Source organism: Melitaea cinxia, chromosome 1, assembly GCF_905220565.1.
Source record: "Melitaea cinxia chromosome 1, ilMelCinx1.1, whole genome shotgun sequence".
In the NCBI taxonomy this organism is placed as follows: domain Eukaryota; kingdom Metazoa; phylum Arthropoda; class Insecta; order Lepidoptera; family Nymphalidae; genus Melitaea; species Melitaea cinxia.
In genome coordinates this window covers 4,329,270-4,349,314 of record NC_059394.1, presented here as the reverse complement: position 1 = coordinate 4,349,314, position 20,045 = coordinate 4,329,270, and the positions used below count along the sequence as shown (strand labels likewise).

The window sequence follows — 20,045 nt, the reverse complement described above, 5'->3', positions numbered from 1 at the left end:
GGATTATCCCGACATTTCGTATGATGTCCAGAGTCCCGAAAAAATACTAAATGTCCCGACAAACAACAGCAAAACAAAAATCTAAAACTATCGCGATAATAAATGTAATGGGAAGTACATGTGGCAGTAATTTATCAAAAAGGAGTTCAAATTACTAATAACTATAATACTTATTAGAATAAGTGATTGTGATAATTAATGATCTCAGAATCTGCCAAAAAATGTTTTTTTTTGTTTATTGTTTTTGTGATTTTTATTTTTATAATAAAAAGTAATTTTGTTTATTGTTTTTGTGATTTAAATTTTTATAATAAAAAGTGATTTTTTTTATATTTCTTAACATTTATTTGTCCCGTTGGTCCCGACCCTAATCCCAAAATCCCGACTTTTTGAAAATTTGCCCAGATATTTTAGTCTACCCATCTAGTAACCCTAGCCTATTCTGATTATGTGATTATGTTTAATAGCCCATAATCTCAATATAAATAGGCAATATTATGTTAATATGACCTATTTTTAAAATATATAGTGTAGATAATAGAGTATTAAAACAAAAAAAAAAACACTTGGCGCATAATATTGGTACTTTAAGGTGATGATTAAAACGGTAAACAGCTGTTGCATAGAAACATCGCTTAATTGTCTAAGAACTTTGACACATTTACACTCAAGAGATGTCTGAATATGTATAATTCACATAATAAACTCTATACAAGCATTTAAACAAACATTATTCACTAACATACATCATTATATGAAGACCTTCCGTTCTTTGATACTATCAACACCGTATTTTAAAAACTTTACTTAATAAAATGTTTTCTCGGATATCTTCCTTACGGCTCAAGTATTATAACTAATTGATAACATAAACGTGATTATTATAATACGAGTATAATATAGTGGCTGTATCCTGCGCGCGTTGGTACGCTTTTTTCGGTCCTACCAACTCAGAAACCTTTGTGGACTCATGCACAACACTTTGCTGTAGATCATACACCTATATATAAAATAAAATATATAACGTGACATGATATTAAATGAAAACTTAAATAAATAAATTATTATCATCTCTCATAGCACATCAGCTACTACTATACAGTTATACACTACCTGGTTCATAAATGCAGCGACAAATCAATACTTGAAACAATAAAGACTTAACTAAAAAAGCTTACTGTAATTTAAAAAAATGGTATAACAACAGATATCCATAAAGTATCCCAATTAAAATAACAAAATGTTTTTTTTTTATTTATTTTTTTTAATAAAATGCAAGCAAAGAAACTTTCAAGAATGCGTTTTTTTGCATACATCAGTAACCTGTATGCACGTGTTGCGTAACGCATTGTCTGTCATTGTTGCGTCCACACAAAAGATTTTTTTGAGACATAAAAACAGATTCATCCCCTGCAAGGCTCTCACTTTCTTTATTTACTTTTTTTGTTTCTCTTAAGCGTATTATACTGTAACGAACTTTAATTTCACTTAAATACTCTTTAAACGTTATTTTAAATACGTCAAATCCATTTAAATAAAAGTAAGAAGTATATATCTATGTGATACTTCAACTGCTGTACAACAGTTTTAGTAAACGTTTAGAAAACTAAATGCGACAAATACCTACAACCAGTATTCTACTAGAATAGTGATCACATTCTATATCCGGAATTTTAGTAGAATACCGGTTAAAAGTCAATCGTTAGTATACAATTTGTTAAAAGACATAAGACGGGATAATTATATTCAGTTTCACTTATAACAACACTGTTTTAAACGGATTCTATTTATGAACTGACTTCAAAGGAAGGAGAAGGTTCTAAATTTGACTGTGTTTTTATGTATGTTACCTCAGAACTTTTTACTGGGCGGACCGATTTTTATGATTCTTTTTTTTTTATCGAAAGCTGGTGCTTGTCACGTGGTTCCATTTAAAGTTAATCGAGATCTGCCAAGCACTTTTCGAGTTATATCGCATAATGCGTATTTATTTGACTATTATTTTTCGACTTTCGTTGTATTATATCTTTATACCTTACTAGCCCGTGCCCACTTCGTTGGGCGTTAACTATTTTTGTGATTCAAATATCAAGTAATGTTTTCATCTCGCTCGCACATCTCCAACTTGATTTACATATACTTCATCACATCATCATCATCATCATCACATCAACCTATCGCAGTCCACTGCTGGACATAGGCCTCCACGTGGGTCACCACGCTGGGCAGGTGGGTTGGTGACCGCAGGGTTGGCATTGTCGCATCGAAGACGCTGTTGACCGTCTTCGACCTATGTATTTCAAAGCCGGCAGAAGGATGATTCCAAGTTTAGTGGAACTGTGTTATCTCTCGCGTATTTACTTCACTATTTTTTTCGTCTACCTACGTTGTATTTTTGTTAATATTATTAAAGTCGAGTTTTTTTCGTTTGCGAGTAAACACTTCTTCACTCTATCTCAACTTTTAAGTATAGGTGCTACACATACTTATTTAACAACAATACATTTTAAGCTGATTACGATAATACATTCTATCATGGAATTTGTTGATTTGAAAAGAAAAAATAATTATTATAATTTATCAAGCATTTTACGAAGTATTCGTGATAGCTATTAATAATAATCCAATTTTTATACTATTATATTTTTTAAATATGAATACTATAATAATTGCATTGCTATATTCTAAAACATGACGAAGAATTATCATGGAACAATCTTAAGAAATGTTACCTGCGCGCATTCTCACACATCATCTGGCAACGCGTGTTGTCCCTCTCTTGCAACAACAAAACGAATTACCGGTACTTTCTACGTCATCTTTCACTCTCACTATCTACGAAAGAACAGGCAAAAAAATAGATAAACCTTTTGTTTTTTTTTTTTTACTACGACTTTTGATGCCTACAACCACCGTCCATTCTTTTTTTAGTATAAGTAGCTGTATTAACTTTCTTTTTTGTGAGAACAGTAAAGATATTAACAAAATATAAAATCATAACATTACCGAACTACCTTTTATTTAGCTTTATTTATCTTTCTCTTCCATATACCAATCGTATGACGTAAAGCAGTGAACGCTAGCACTTTCTTTAAAAAGAGATAGCTGATATTAAGGCTATGGACTAGAAAGGGACAGTGATAAAACATTACAACATTTTTTTTTTTGTTCCGATGCGCTGTCGTAACATCACTTTCTTCCAGTTCGATCGCGTGTGCGATTCGTTGACTCTAATTAATTTGAGAAAGAGTGAGAGTTCTATACTTAGAGTATACGAGACGTAGAAATGTCATTTACAATAGTTTTTAGTATCCTAAAGCATCTTAGCTTCTTCTATCTAAAAACAAATTGCTTGTTGACAGTCATGTCATCTTTGTAACGTGCCGATACCATTTCTATATTTAAATGCTAATGTCGTACACACAGTATCATTACAAATGAACAATTATTTAAGTAGAATTAAGATTGTGTTCGTCAAGAAATAACTTTCGAAGGCAATGATCGATAGTTTTTCTCTAAGCTGTTATGCTTCAAATGATTAGAGTGAAAAGCGGTTCTTTGTTCTAGAATGCGTGCTTTCTCTTGCATTTTATTTGATGTTTTCATTAGAAAATTAGCTGTTTGTATACTAGCAATTAACCATTGTATCTGTTTTACCTTTTTTATCGTATTTAGCCAGTTAACAAGTAAAATATGTTAGTTTTTTTTATAATCCGTTTCTCTTTTTTTTCTGTATTAATTATTTTATTGCGTAAATATTCTTCAAAATTGCGTAATTCTTCTTCAAAGTCAAGAGCCAGCAACACACAGTGCTAGTATCCGCAATTGTGTTTTAAGTTTTAACATATAATTTTAGTAAATTATACGATATTATTACGCATTTATGTTGCTGGAACATACCGTTCATAGTAAAATAATGTCATACTGTGGTAACTCTTTGAAAACAGATTATAAACTCTATAATAATGATAATAAAGCGAATTCCGAACTTCAACATTATTGTTTTGGTTTTCAATATAAATTTGAATATATATATATTTTTATATTAGGCAATATTTTTTTATGTAAGTATGAAAATTAATTTTAAGTTTTAATTACAATTTTTTCGATACAAAACTTTTCTTTGAGAACTTTGGAATAATGCACGTGTGACCGTAAAGATATACCTAGTATGTTTTTTTTTAATAAATCATTATTGTGTTTTTAGAAATACCCAAAACACTATACCTAAATCCCATACCCGCATTAATCCGAAAATAAAATTCGCGTCTTTCAAAAGCATTCGATCAAACACGTACAATACCTATTTATCAATAGACACGCGAACCCAGCAATTTATAAAATAAAAACGCTATTTTTTTACTGACTTCATTGTGAAGTACAAAATCGACTTAAGGCTGGAGACACATTTGCGCAGTAAGATGTATTTATTTTGTCAAAAAACGTGTCAAAAAAAGAAGCCTTAAATTACTTGTATAATTCCTTCACACCTAAACACCTTTGTCGTAAAGATTTAGGTACACTATTAGTGCTACTTCACATGTATATAATTATTATCCCATGTATCGGCAATAAGCAATCAATAACGATATGGCGGAAATAAATAGTTGTGTGGTTAGGTTAGGTTAGATAGAAGAAACAAATGTACGGTCTGCCTGATGTTAAACTGTAACCGTATCCTATGGACTACAAAACAAGCGCGTCATCGACATTTCTGATACATCAAATTAAAACTTGCTTTCATTTAACCTAATTATTAAAAAGAAATAATTTTCTAAATTGACAAAACTAAAACCATACGTAACTTTAGCATCAACTAAAATAAAAAAATTAAAAATGCGGTGTGTCAGAAACGTCAAGTCAAGTCGTAAATCTAACGTGTGTTCTCGACCTTAATCAAAATTTCGAGAGCCAAAAAAGTTAGAAAGGTTTTTTTTAACATATGGGGTTCTTTCACATAACTTTCGCTGGCATCATAATAGAGTCAGGTAGGCGAAACAAAAAAATGGACCTCTATAAGCATCGAGATCCCTCGATAGTGACATTTCACAAGGTTCACGCTTTGTCGTTTCGAAACGTTATAAAATATTTATATCATAACCTTGAAATACCACCAAAAGGCATTTCGACGAACTGAAGTATATAAACTTAATTTATGTAAATCATTAGGGACATAAATATAATCTTAATTATTTATTATCTATAGTTATAACAAAACTTTAAAAGAACTAATTTGGTATTGGAGATATTTAAAAAAATGTATCAGGTACGTATGTAGGGTCATCATCATTACAGCCTAAACAGTTCACTGTTGGACATAGGCCTCCACAAGTTTACGCCAAAAATAACGTGAACTCATGTGTTTTGCCCATAGTCACCACGCTGGGCAGGCAGGTTGGTGACCGGCTGACCGCAGGGCTGGCTTTGTCGCACCTAAGACGCTGCTGCCCGTCTTCGGCCTTGTGTATTTCAAAGCCAGCAGTTCGATGGTTATCCCGCCACCGGTCGGCTTTTAAGTTCCAAGGTGGTAGCGGAACTGTGTTATCCCTTAGTCGCCTCTTACGACACCCACGGGAAGAGAGGGGGTGGCTATATTCTTTAGTACCGTAGCCACACAGTATGTAGGGTATGTAACATTGAGCTATTATTACTTAGTACATTATACTTCAATTGTATGTAAGGTTATTACTGTAATCGATACTGGTTTCAAAACTGTATATATTTTTTCTCTGTTGTCACGTAGCTACACAAGACCGAATCATTTAAATAAATTTAAGCTAATACTACGAGTTTCCCAGACACTGGATACATTTTTATTTGTAAGTACTATCTTGGTACCAAAAAATAATAAGAAACTCTGGTGGAAAAAAATATTCAATTATGATTATAGAACTATATAAAATTACATTTTTAACTTTATTTATATTTAATTGATAGTTTATTTACAATTAAATTGTCAAGTTCACATACATATAAGTGAATATATGACACACATATATACCTGCACTATTAGCACAATACCAGGTCGTATGTATACACACATTTAAAAAGTGAATAATACCATGACGTCAATCAATAACATTCACTTATTACGCGAAGAAATTACAAAGGTACTTAAATATCGCAAGCATACAAAAACGACTCCATTATTATTCGTAGGTTTTTATATTTATTATAGCGTTAGTATTTTTATATTTTATTCAATTTACTATAACGCACACACGCGAATAGATAAAGCTCTTCGAACACGTGTGCTACCTACCTGAACTTGCGTAAGAGTCGAGTCCAAAAGATTTCTCACTTTTTGTCCGTCATACCGACGGTCTTTGTGTAGATATCGCCCCATACATTCATATTAATATAATATTGAATTTTGTCACTATACCTACTTGTTGAATTTAGTAAGTATTGCGAGAGAAAATATTTTTATATTTGATATAAAGTTTTAAGAAAGTTATTAGTGGTGTTGCTGATGACAAAAAAAAATTAAGGATTTTTTTCGGCCAACGTTTTGTTAAGTTCCATAATAGAAACATAATTCGTCACGTTATTTTACTGCATTATGGGTAACTATTTTATCAGCAGTAACAATATCCATGAAATGTTTAGAAAAGCAATAGAAACCGATCTCTTTATCTATTCTCACAAATATCTATTCTGACCGGGAATCGAACTAATGAGTATAGTTTCTAATTTTTATACATTTTACCCAGTATACCAGAATGAATATCGCTTACTTAAATGAACAGGGTATTATGTCAAAAACGCTGATTTTTCAGGAGATCAATTTTAAACTTTCTAGAAGGCGTATCTCAGCTTCTAATAATATTTGGTTGACCTAACTTATACACTTTTTTAGCCTATTTATTTGACAGTATATCTGTAGTTCTATTATTTTATCCAGTTTTCAGGTTTTGAGAAAAAACTGAAATTATTCAAAAAGGTGCGAAATAATACCCTTTTGAACATAAAATATTTGTAAAACAGAGTTTTAACTCAAAATTCTGCATTTATAAAAAGTTAAATATTTTCTGCTCCACAATGATTTTATATTTTATTTTAACAATCTTAGTTTCATATATTTTCTATTTAAATACTATTGACTATTATATCGAAATTCTGCTATTTATTCAATTATGAATTCAAAAAATTTAAAATACTACCTTGTTCCTAAAAAGTTTAAAATCCTTGTAGAGATAATACACATTAATACCAAAATTTTAGTTAAAAAAAAAGTATTTATTCAGAATACTTTACATTATTAATAATACACTACAATAACGAATATCAGACTATGAAAATAAAAGAAAAAAATTAACAAAATCACTTAAATTCTAAGCAAAATCACTTTAACAAAATCAGTATAAATGCGTTGTATGATATGCTTATAAGTACTAAAATAACATCAGATCGGACTAAGAATAAAATTGAGTCACATAATCACATAAAATCAGTGCACAAAACATTACATATGTATACTTAATATTCATACACAATAGCGAATATCATTCTATGAAAAGAAAAGACAACATTTTACAAAATCACTTATATTCTAAGCAGATCACTTAAAAAAAAACAGTATAAATGCGTAGTATGTTATCCTTATCAGTAATTAAATAAAATCGGACTAAGGACATCATAAGCTTAAATATTCTTACACTACATTAACGAATACTAAACTATGAAAAGAATATAAAACATTCAGAAAACCTCCTAAAATCCAAACAAAATCACTTTAATAAAATAACCTGCTAATAAAATATCAAATAGGATTTAGATGAAAATCTAGTCACATACCTAATTACATAAACTCAGTACACGGTTAATAAAATAAACATGAACATACTCGTAACTAGAGAGTAACAGAAATTAATACAAAATATTTGGCATCATTTATCATATTATAAAAAATAAGTAGGTAGGTATCTAAAATAAAATAAAATTTAATTAAAAAAAATAGAAGTCTTTTATAGGAACCGTTAAGATTTTAATCGTATGTAATAAGTACACAAAATAATAAAGTTTAATACTAATAATAAACATCTTACAAATTTTCATAAAAAGTTCGATAATACTGAGGTATAATATTTTTTTCAATTAAATTTATGAAACCTTTTTTTTTTTGGTCCGATATTTTTATTTTCTCTCCATATAGTTGCTCAAAATTAATATTATTTAAGTCCGGTTTATTACGGCGAGTTCCAGAAAACAATTTGATTTCTTTAAAATCCGTATCAAAATAAGAAGTCTTATAGAAAATTGTGTCTTTATTTTCAGTAGAAACTTTAACTATCCTAATATCGGTTACTTTGAAAGGTTCATTGACAGTATTTTTTGGTGGCAAAGATTTACTTATTTTATCAGTCGCTGTTTTAATATCAAAAAAAGAATCATGCGACAATTCGTTTAAAATGAACGGTTTTCCGTTTACTTTTGCAGAACGTATTAGGTAATAGTATTGATCTGGTGAATAAATTGGATTATATTTTAAAGATGCTTTAATTCTTCTTTCGATCAATGAATGAGCACTATCACCTTCATTTGCACTGTGCCCCTTTATTAAAAATTTATGAGTGATCGATAATATTTTAGAAAATTTAGTCAATGCAAGCAGATACGTATAAATCATAAATTTATTTTTTTGCTGTCCGCAGCAATTGTCGCTGTAAAATACTACATGAAAAGGTTCTACTGCGTTATTAGATAGTTTGTCTAAATACTTCCAGACACAGGTAGCTATTTCGTTGACACCCCTGTTACCATCTCCTTCGTGCCATGCATAACACTCTACTTCCTTCGATTTTAAATTATATATTGTAAAATTCAAAACATTTAGTTTTGACAAATAATAAAAATTCGACACGTCACCGCGGGGACAGGGTAAGACCGCTTGGAGATCATAAACGGCGACGACAACGTTATCTAGCCTATTTTTATCTACTTCCTTTTCTTTTCTAGATTGGTCTTTCTCCGCAAGATGTTTGTCATAATTAGCCTTTAAGTTTTCTTTGGCATCACCAACAGCATTATTAAACGCAACGCAGGTATCACAAAGATCTTTCTTTGGAGAGTGGAACGCAATATTAAATTCATTATTGAAGATATGGTGGTATGTTAAGTAATGAGCGAATGGCTTATTCTGTTTTTTGCAATCATTAACATAGTCTCAGTAATATTGAGCCAATGATCTCCCTCCATCAATGTATCTCTTGCTCGTGTTGCTTCGGCAATAATGACTGTCTATTGTCGGTATGCAGTTAATATGTTCTCGAATATCAAATTTAATTGAATCTGGAATTTTTAAGTGATTTCCGTGTTTACCTCTTAAGTCTGCGGCTACCACATTACCTAAATTTGAGTCTTTCTTTTTTAGTGCAGTGCTTATTACTTTGTCATTGATAGACAGAGTTGATTTAAAAAATGATTTGCAGACTCGTATCATATTTTCGTCAACGTTTAAATGATACGCATAATTGTTTTGACGGGGCTTTGCAGAATTAGAGTATCGATACTTAGGTCGAACAACATCTATACTATTAACTATGAATTGCCGTTGCCGATTCAAATCCGATAATTCATAAAATATTTTGAAAATAGTTATTCTCTTCTCTTCTGGTATTTTATATGAACATTTTTGACGACATTTTTCGGTACACGGAGGTCCAATTTTCTTCTCGGGTATAATTTTATTTGTCCTCGAAACATAAGACTTACCAGTATTCCGTAGCCTTTTTGCCTTCACGCGTATCCAATTCTGTGTTCGTTTTTGTCTTTTCCGAGTATTTGTAACTTCAGTTAATGGGTTTCTCGATATTTCTCCTTCCACGATCAAAGGTGACGTCGCAGATTGTAATTCTTCTGGAGCTGATCCAGTTTGCGCTATATCATCCAACTCCGAATCACTGGATGTTAAATCTGTACATCTTGATGATGAACCATAATTCGGATCCTTGACGCTGTCATCAGAGTCAACCCCAGGAAAATTTGTATCTACAAGGTAAATATATTAATTAAAACGTTTATAAAATAAATACTTATCATACCTATTTGTGACTGATTATATTTTTTATTGTACATTATTGTTTGCGACTTGTATTGTTGACTTTAATTTGTTTATATTAAACAACGATAAAATAAAAAAACTACCTAGGTTTTCATCCTTGTTTGAGTCTTCACTATCGCTGGTAGATGATGACGAAGATGTTGATGAAGTGTTACTACAGACCCGACAAGTAGTATTTTGATTTATTTCTAGGATATCAAAACAAAGAGTACATAGTAAAATTAATTAAACATAAATAAATAAATATTGCAGAACAGTCATACAACTATACCTACCTTCGGTTAATACTTCAACAGTTTTAACATCATGAGAATCATTTGTTACTTCCATTGTCTCTTCAAGACTAGATTGATGGAACGACACTGTTTCATTTTCAACAACTGACATTTGTTGATTTTCCACTAAAATAAACAGATGAAAAACAAATAAGTATGTCGGAAAAGGGAGGTAGACTAATTAATAATAATGTAAGGCAACACAGATAGTTAGCTAGGTAACAATAGTAGATCGAAAGGGAGAGGGAGATACTCAGAGCAGTGCCTAGGACTTGTGACCAAGGTGTAGGTTTAAGGAGGCCCCCTTTACGATATGTATCAACGCTCGCCTCCACTGCCCGAGTTACCCGATAGATCGTATCTGACAATCAATTCGTGTACATCAATTAACTATCAAAGAGTCTAAGTTCATCATCATAAAGTCTAAGTTATATCATGCCACGCCAGAGCCAGACTGACTTAGCCGCGGTTACTAAGGTCCTTTTATACAACGTTAGAATGACTTTAGTGAGAGAGGGTAGAAATATCAAACGATGTGCTAGTTGTCAGAATGACTCGAGTGAGGGTAGGTGAATATCGAACGATGTGCTAGTCGTTTACAAATATGACGATGGCGCCGACAAGTACATTGAAATATAAAAATACATTTAAATAAATTTCATTAGAAGTAAATTTGAATCATTTTTGATTCAAATTTACTTCTAATGAAATTTTTGAATCATATTCACTCGTAAATAATTTTGTTTGCAAAAAATAAGTTTATTAGATAGGCCTTTTTTAATAAAAACAATGTAAAATTGTAAAACAATAAGTTGTTAAGAAATAAACTCAAAAGTTTTTTAAAAGATACACTCACATTCAACAGGAACTTTTAACGATTCGTTGGAAGAAACAGAAGCCGTTTTATCTATTGCATCTGGTGGCTTCTTAAAATTATTTCTTATTTTCATAAGCCGTTCTGACATCATTCTATAAAAAGTTTAGACAACAATTTTTCATTCCCATAAACATAAATTAACGCTAAAGTAAAGATACAAAGAACGAAGAACTATTTATGCTTTAAGATTTTAAACAAAAATGAATAAAATTGTATAGAACTTAGTAGCATCTCAAAAGGAGCCTCTATACTGTCGACAAATTTTAATAATTATTGAAAAAAATATCCCGAATACGGTTTTAACATAAAAAGTAGCCTGTATTTCCAATTAAAATATTTTAATAATTAACTAACTATATAACAAACATAGCACTTTTTCGATTTAATACCGTGTTCTACAAAACAATATTTCAATAATTAAGTAACCTTATAACAAAAACAGCACTTTTTTGATTTAATACCGTGTTCTACAAAACAATATTTCAATAATTAAGTAACCTTATAACAAAAACAGAACTTATTTGATTTAATACCGTGTTCTACAAAACAATATTCCAATAAGTAACTTACCTTATACCAAACACGGCACTTTTTTGTTTTAATACCGTGTTCTAGGAAACAACAGCGACTTTTCGATTCAACGTCCAGCGTAAGACTGAATAAGACTGTGTTGGTCGAAAGCTACATGTGACATGAGCGAAAAAGATGGAGATACTACCCTGTCCCCCGCGCCATTTCGCGTCCGATCGTTACAAGTCCCTGTTCATTAGAAAGATCTTAATTTTCTAAGTGGTACTGCATTTCTTATCCAAAAGTCGAGATTTTTGAGATAATACCCTGTTCATCCAAATGAACGATATCAGTTTTCAAAAACTAATATTTAAAAAAAACTCATAATTTATATAAAGCCAATTGAATACACGAACATTCAACTTTTCTATTCTATGGTAATAGTACAATACATAACATCATCAAGGATATAAATAAATTTGAACTTATGTATACAGTATAACGAGATAGGTCACAAAATCCCCCTTTCGTAGGGTTGCGCAAGGCATCGCTAACCGTGCGCTCACTTTCGTTCTATTCATTTTCATAACTCACATTTTATATATGTTATACACAACACATACCGTGCAATCTAAATACTTTAATAATATCTCAGAGCCATTTTATTTCTTTCTATTTTATCAGACTATCGAAAAAAGGAGGACGTCTCACATCAACTGTTTATTTTTAATAGCTTTTGCCCACGACTTCGTCCGCGTCATTTTCTGTTAAGTTTAAAAAAAAATATATTTTAAAGTACTTCTGCGTAAATGATATTTTTATTTTTATTTCCTTGTGGCAGAAGAACATACAAATTTTCTCCGCAACCCGATCATGACAACGAAAATCGCTTCCTACATATTTAAATGTTTACCCCTGTGATTTATTAATTGTTACGGCAAAAGATAACTTAACGGGAAATTTGATTCTTTTAAAATTAAAAGGTAAATCATTTGGAATCATTGGGATGCGAGGTATAAGCACTGTTTGACCAACTGCTGAACCAGTCAAAACTATTGCTACGATCACGTTGTTGCGCAGAAATTTGACTTTAAGTCAGGTCCCGTTACATAAATTTGGTGGTTTAAGATTTCTAAGTAAAATTATTGGGGCACCTATTTTTAACCTGAGAGAATGTGGGGGAAGGTCACTCGGGTTCAAAGAATTAAGAAACTCCTGTGGGTAATGGACCGCACCTTTTTGATCCATCACATTATCAATAGATGTGTAGGTAACTATATCTCCTGCCTCCCCCTCGCCCGCCGGCCAGCGCAGCGTCTTGTCTTGCGCATCATGTTGTTGCGGAGTGATTTTAAAATTGTACTATCTTCTATTTGAATTATATTCTATAATTAAATAATCTTAATCAAAAATATATTTATTTGGATAAGGATTAATAATATGTTGATAAAATTCTTTGGCAAATAATTGACATTAATGCATTAATATCGACCAAATTTGATTGGGTACCATAAAAAGGTTATAGTGAATCAATCTTAAAAGATAGATATACTGTCGCGGACATTTTTTAGATCATTTAAAAAGGAATAATTCTCTCAAACATATTTTTTGGGTAACGTGAACCGTTCACACAGCGCACGCAACGGAAGCCTTCAAATATGAATAATTTTCCCCGTTTTTGCAACATTTTCCACTGATTCTTCGCTCCTATTGGTCGAAGCGTGATGTTATATAACCTTTAGGCTATTATCATCTCTTTATATATAGACTATAGACTTTATAATAGACTATCCAACACAAAAATATTTTTTTTAATTCTAACCAGTAGTTCCTGAGATTCGCTTGTTCAAACAAACAAACAAACAAACTCTTTAACTTTATAATATTAGTTTAGATGGTGATTTATTGGTGATGGTTAACGTATTTATTTAGATAAGGATAAAAATAATATCATGTTTATAAAAACACCTTCCCAAATAATGCAATATTTTAGAACAAATTTGGTTAGTATAAAAAAGGTTATAGTGAGCCAACCTTTAAAGATAAACATATGCATTCGCGGACTTTTTTTAGAACTTTTAAAGAGAAACAATTCTGTCCTACATGAAGATATTTTGATAATCACGAGTCATAGCCAAATGATTTTAGAAATAAAACAAATCGTTCCGTTTACGACCGTTTAAGTAAGTGCAACTTACGATAAAAAGTTAAAATAATACTTTTGGTACGTGGTAATAAGAAGGCCTATAACACCAATTTCATTTTTCGTAAAAAAATGGAGACAAGCAATAAAGCGCTCTTTTATTACAAATATTGTCAGAATACAAAACAACTTCCTATATGCTCCTATTTCTATTTAACGGTCTCGCTATTCATTGCTTTTAGTTTTATTGCTATGGAGACCTCAAAAAAATTATAACTTGCCATTTTTAACACCAATTTCAGGGTTTAAAAAACGAAAAAAAAAACAAAAGTTGTAATGGAAACAAAAACAGAACAATAATTGTGACGGTAAATGTTACACAACATTCCTAACTGTATCTTAAATAAAAGGTCTTCCTTGTTTAAAAGATTGTACAAAAACGTACAAAAAAATTAAAACACGCATTTTTAAAATCAAACTAAAGCCCAAAAAACCCAATCATTTGGTTAGACTTTTTTAAAATATAAATAGCGGTTACAAAACAGTTAAATCTTGTATAGGTTAAAAAAATGTTTTTTCTTTTTTTTGAAGTATTGTAAATTGTATATACTGGAATTTGTATTTGTTGAAAAATCGTAAATTAATCACTAGTACAGAAAACCTAGATAAAGACAAAAATTATGTACATAAGCGTAGTAGGGACCTATTGGAAATATTAAGTCAAAAAATGTATAACATATCTAATTATATTACAAAAGTGGTGGTCCTATGCTTAACATACATTGAACCCTCATCCATATTCTTCAACACGCATTTACAAGTAGAATCTTTAATCGTTATTATTATTATTTTTAGACTTTAGACCTTATTTAATGAAATACATGCCTTATCTGTACCAGCTACATTATGCTTAATATCATACGTACAAATTCTCTTAGCCCTAATACCCACATATTTTTAATTTATTTTTAAAATTCAAACGAGTGAAGACGAAGTTAATTTTACAGACATACAATTATACAAATTGTTAGATACTACTAGACAAATATTCTGCAAGAAAAAAAATGTAAATTTCTTATTAAAATTTAACTTTAAATTATACTTACAAAATAATACTTCTTCAGAATATCTATCATCTACATCTTAGGTAGTATAAAAAAGTAGTGATTCCGCCCAGGCGTGTCGAAGGAACACCCCAGAGGTTTTAGTCCATGCGAATCGGACATACCCTAGCTCCAGCTCCCCTGGGCTCGAGGCATTCGTTAGAGATTTCCTCTGGGTAAAAAAAAAGTATAAAAAAGTACAAAGTAGTATAGTGTAAGTAAAGGAAATATAGTCTGAAATATTTGTTGTGTTTAAATTCAATATTATTATATTTAAATTACATGGTGTTTTTATTTCACAAGTATATCGATATCTTATTATATAACTGTCCCTTGTTATCATCGACCATGGACTGTTGACCTTCACACATTCTATAAACATTTCATTACTTATGTTATTGAATAAATAACCGAATACCTACACATTGGTAATAAAATTTACCGATATGGACATAGTTGCCTAAGTACTTATAACCAAATATGAGACATCAAATAAACATTGTGTGAAAATTGGTAGAATTTTTAACATTGTATTATATTTTCGTTTTAGCTTCTTTATAATTATTTACCTACTAAAATTAAAATCTGATGATTGTCTATTGATGATCTGAATTTTGTCTATATTATTTACATTATAAACCATCAATTAATAAAAAAATATAATTGTCTATTTTATCTCAAAACAATTTAAAAGATTTTTTTTATATTTTTTTTCAAATTTGAAATAGATCAAATGGCACTAAATAATACATTAAGTTTTTTTTCAAATTTGAAATAGATCAAATGGCACTAAGTAATACATTAAGTACAAATTCAATGAAACTTAAAGTTTTAAAACCACATGTTTATAAGGTGTTATATCATTTATGTGCATATATAATAAATAAACAAAAATGTATTAACGTAGGTACATACTATATAACAACACACATAGAAGATGTGCGATGATTCACACGGCTCGTAATCTTTATAATCAAAGTTGGAACTGTGACCTAAATCCCCGCAACTGCTAGTACTTTCATTGTGAACGCTACTCACACACATAGCCATTCAAATACACTCGCAATACGTACATTCACGAAACACACAGCTGTTACTGAGAACACAGCATTTACTTGAACGCACAGAATATTAATGTTTCATAAACGTACGCGTTAAAGAAATTTGCATCTAAATAATCGTCGTAAATAATTAACAGACTCTGGTGAATAATAATTATTAAATACGTTTATATAGTATCGAGAAAATAAGACAAAATTTTCATTTAAAATTCACACATATGCATCGAGAATAAATTCACACACACGCATGTTAGATCTTCACTAGTGCTTTGAAAATGGGTTGGTTACAGTGGACTATTGTGCTTCGGCATTAGAGCGAGGAGAGACGTATAATATAATATAAGTAGACAACGTTTAACAACTAGGACATTATTCCTATCCAGTTATAATTTAATACAAGAATGTAGAAATGATCGATCGAGGACTCGAAACTGAATGCCCAAACAACTCAAGTTTCAGATAGAGACAAATGGAAATTTCATAATAATCATGACAAATGTTATTCACGATTAATGAATGAGTTCTAGTTTTGCGTAATTCATGAAACAATAATAAGAACAAATTTAAAGTAAATATTAACATGAACTATTTACGAGTACATCACAAGAATCCAAGATCACGCGCTTCTTTTAATACCATTAACCCTGACCCGAGTCGATTGCCCAACATTTTTTTTAGATGATGATAAGCTAATTTCGTGAGCATTTATTGCTTTATTAAAACATATATATATGTCCACTTTATAATACGAAAATGTACTTTTGCATTTTATAAAGTGGACAAGAGTTACACAATAATCCAACCCACTTTCCAAACGAGACGTCTTCAAAGGCATTATCAACTAAATTGTGTATTAGATATTCAAATGACATAGAATAATGATGAAAGAAATTCTTTGTAATTGCAGGTAAATTGCATGTTAGTAAATTCAAAAAATGACAGTGTAATGCAAGAACCATCAAAATACGATTAAGTGGGCTTGTAAACGAGTATGAAAAGGCTAACTTCTTCGTAAGTTTACGTTAATTTAAGCCAGTCTTCCTGCTCACATTTTAGCCTGTTTGATACGTTAGTACTTTTACAAAGATCGTTTGCCATTCGACCTCCGAAATCATTAGGTTGCGTAATAGAACAACTTTAACAATCATCCTGCCAAAATTTAATTTTAATTTCATGTACGTTATGATAAATCCAGTGTTGTGGTCATCACGCATATTTCTCACACACATACAATACACACACAAAATACATACACACAAATTAAATCAATATTGAGAATATGGCTTCTAAAATTAATTGCCAACATTAATTAAACAACCATGAGGCTACGTAGATTACTTAGGTTCCACATGTGGATTTCATTAAATTGGTCGAGCTTTCAGTGAAAGGTAAAATAATTTAATAATTTTGTTCATCTAAAAACTATTAAACAATTTACATATGTCTAGACCTTCTTCGCTCGAGTATACTTGTATTCAGATTTCAGAACCACTTAACCATACATCTTCAGTGTTCCACTTGTTATCATTAGACTTGATCTCTTTATTTCAAGCTGGTTGACGACCTTGTAGTAAAAAAAAAACACTGTCATATATATCTCACAGTTTTTGACATACTTGTTTCATCTTTTGCAATGTGACATCTCATCTTTAAAGAATTTCAACAAAAACACTTTCGATTTTTGATCCATGTTTCGTGATTTAGCTACATTTTATAATATCATTATCAATTAATCAGCATTGTGTACAATCGTAACTTATCGGTCATCTGCATTAAGAACAAGCAGCAAGCAAACAAATGGCACCGGAAAGGAAACGTAAAGAAATTGATTGCTTCCAGCCGTCATTCAAATCAGTGCCATACAAATAATCATAATCTTCACGTTACGCAACTCGGGCGCAGGTCTGACGTAACCGAAACGAGCTCAGCGAAAGTTAGCACGGCAATTTCACTCTCCACCCTATCTTTCTCTTTAACTTTCGTCCCTTTCACTCCGGTGATATCTCAATTTAACTATCTCTTTCTTTCGATGGTTAATCATCTATCTCTTTCACTCGAGATGGTATTTATATGGTGCGATCTTTGTCTAGTATCTTCTTCACGGTTGGTATGTTTTATTTTTTCGGTTTCGCACGCGCTGAAGGCGTCGTAATGTAATCGTTTTCCAACTGTTCAGACAGTTTTTAAGTCCTGACATCGTAATATGTTTTTGTAGTTTAATATGCTATTAAATTGTTTTCAACGCTAATAGCTTTAATTACATATCTATTATTAGCACGTTGGTTTTAATTGTTGTAAAGGAAGTTTATTTAGTATGCAGTTGTTTTTGTTGTAATTTATCAAGCTAAACAATCGCTCACGTTTTATTATTAGTTATTGAAATGTATTGAAACAAAAAATACATTATAGTGAATGTTTTGTTTAGTAGCATTAGTAGTGATTATTAATATTTTTCAAATTAATAGCTGTACATACATATACTTAATTATAATACCTACACGTATATTTATTTTAAAAAAAAATTAATAGAATAACTTTCCCTTGCGTACGAGGCGAATTTACTACTGTATTACAACTTCTTTTTTACTAAGCATTAATTTAACTGCGGCATAAACAAGACTTCCAAATGTTTATATGTCTTATTTAGTTTATTGTGCGTTATTACTTCTAATAATATATCGCGAACAAATTAGATTTTTTATTGTAAACTACGTACATAGATGAACGACCACCATCAATATTGCGATTCTAATATAAAGTATAAGAAATACAAACATTTTAGACGTACAAATCTTAAAAGCAAATTCATTCTAAAGCTTTCAGTCAATAGTGAAATACATTAAAAAATATTTTATACGCGAGTCCTTTAAGCTAGTTAATTTTTTTAGTAGTAATAAAACAGTATTCCAAATATGCATTTAATATCGAGCTTGAAACTTTTCATTTATTGATCGAGTGCACTGAAATTTATTTTCATTACTACCATATATATATTTTTTTTGTACAGTATGTAGATTTTTGTAAGATATGTTTATACTATCCTACTAAGCAACGATTTTATAATTTCTCGAGAACTTCAACATACAATAAAATCTTTCCCAAGACAAGATTTTTGTGTTACTCAGACATTTAAATAATATCGCAGAATTTTACCCCAGAACAATCCGGTTAAAATTTACTATTTGTACCCACTAAAAGACATCGAATAAAAATTAAAATATATATATACAATACAACATATGTTATACGTAGATAGATGTAGACAGCCCTGTGTTACAAGCAGAGTGCTGATTGACATATTACTCCTCTTACCCCGAAACCCAGATGTGAGTAAGATAATTCACACAATCTCAGATCGATATTCGCACAAGTTCGGGTGATCGGTACCGCTCTGCGCCCAAGGTTGCAGTGGAAAGTAACCAGTGAACATTCCATCGCTGCCTACGACGAGCTTTCGTCTCGCAAGGCTATCCACTGCCTAGTCTATCCTTATCTCGGTTCACCTTTGAATTGGCGGTTAGTTCTCGAAATATTTACGCGGTTCGCGTTAACATTGTAATTTATGCGAATTAATGCACTTTTTTTGTTTCGATTATGAAAGGTAGAAATGGAATCAGTTTCGAATATTATCGGTATTTTTAATACCAACAAATACATTTTTAATCTAACAGTCAAATCAGTAATATCTAACATTACAATAATTAAAAATATTTCTTTTAAATTTTACTAAATACTTTTTACTGTATACTTTTTAAAGGTCCGATACCATAAGGTCCTACCGGTACCTAGTTTATATAACCGTAAATATACGTAGATATCAAAAATTTATATAATTAAAAAAAATCAATAATAGTTTAACTATCATACACTATGTTTTAGGTACTATGAGCACTGCTTTGTAGTTACAAATAATACAAAGTAATAAATTGAGGAATTTCTCACACATTAAATATAGTTTATTACACCCGTGAACCTTACCTACTCTAAATATTATCTAACAAAAACATTGTTTA

General features: G+C 30.7%; 1 long non-coding RNA gene across 1 annotated transcript; it reads right to left on the bottom strand.

The window, feature by feature from the left end:
• Positions 1-262: 262 nt before the first annotated feature.
• Positions 263-18,660, bottom strand: LOC123667380. The gene is made up of 3 exons (XR_006745431.1): positions 18,648-18,660; positions 14,262-14,266; positions 263-437 (listed from the first exon to the last, which is right to left on the bottom strand). It is a non-coding gene; the product is annotated as an uncharacterized LOC123667380 (long non-coding RNA).
• Positions 18,661-20,045: the final 1,385 nt, after the last annotated feature.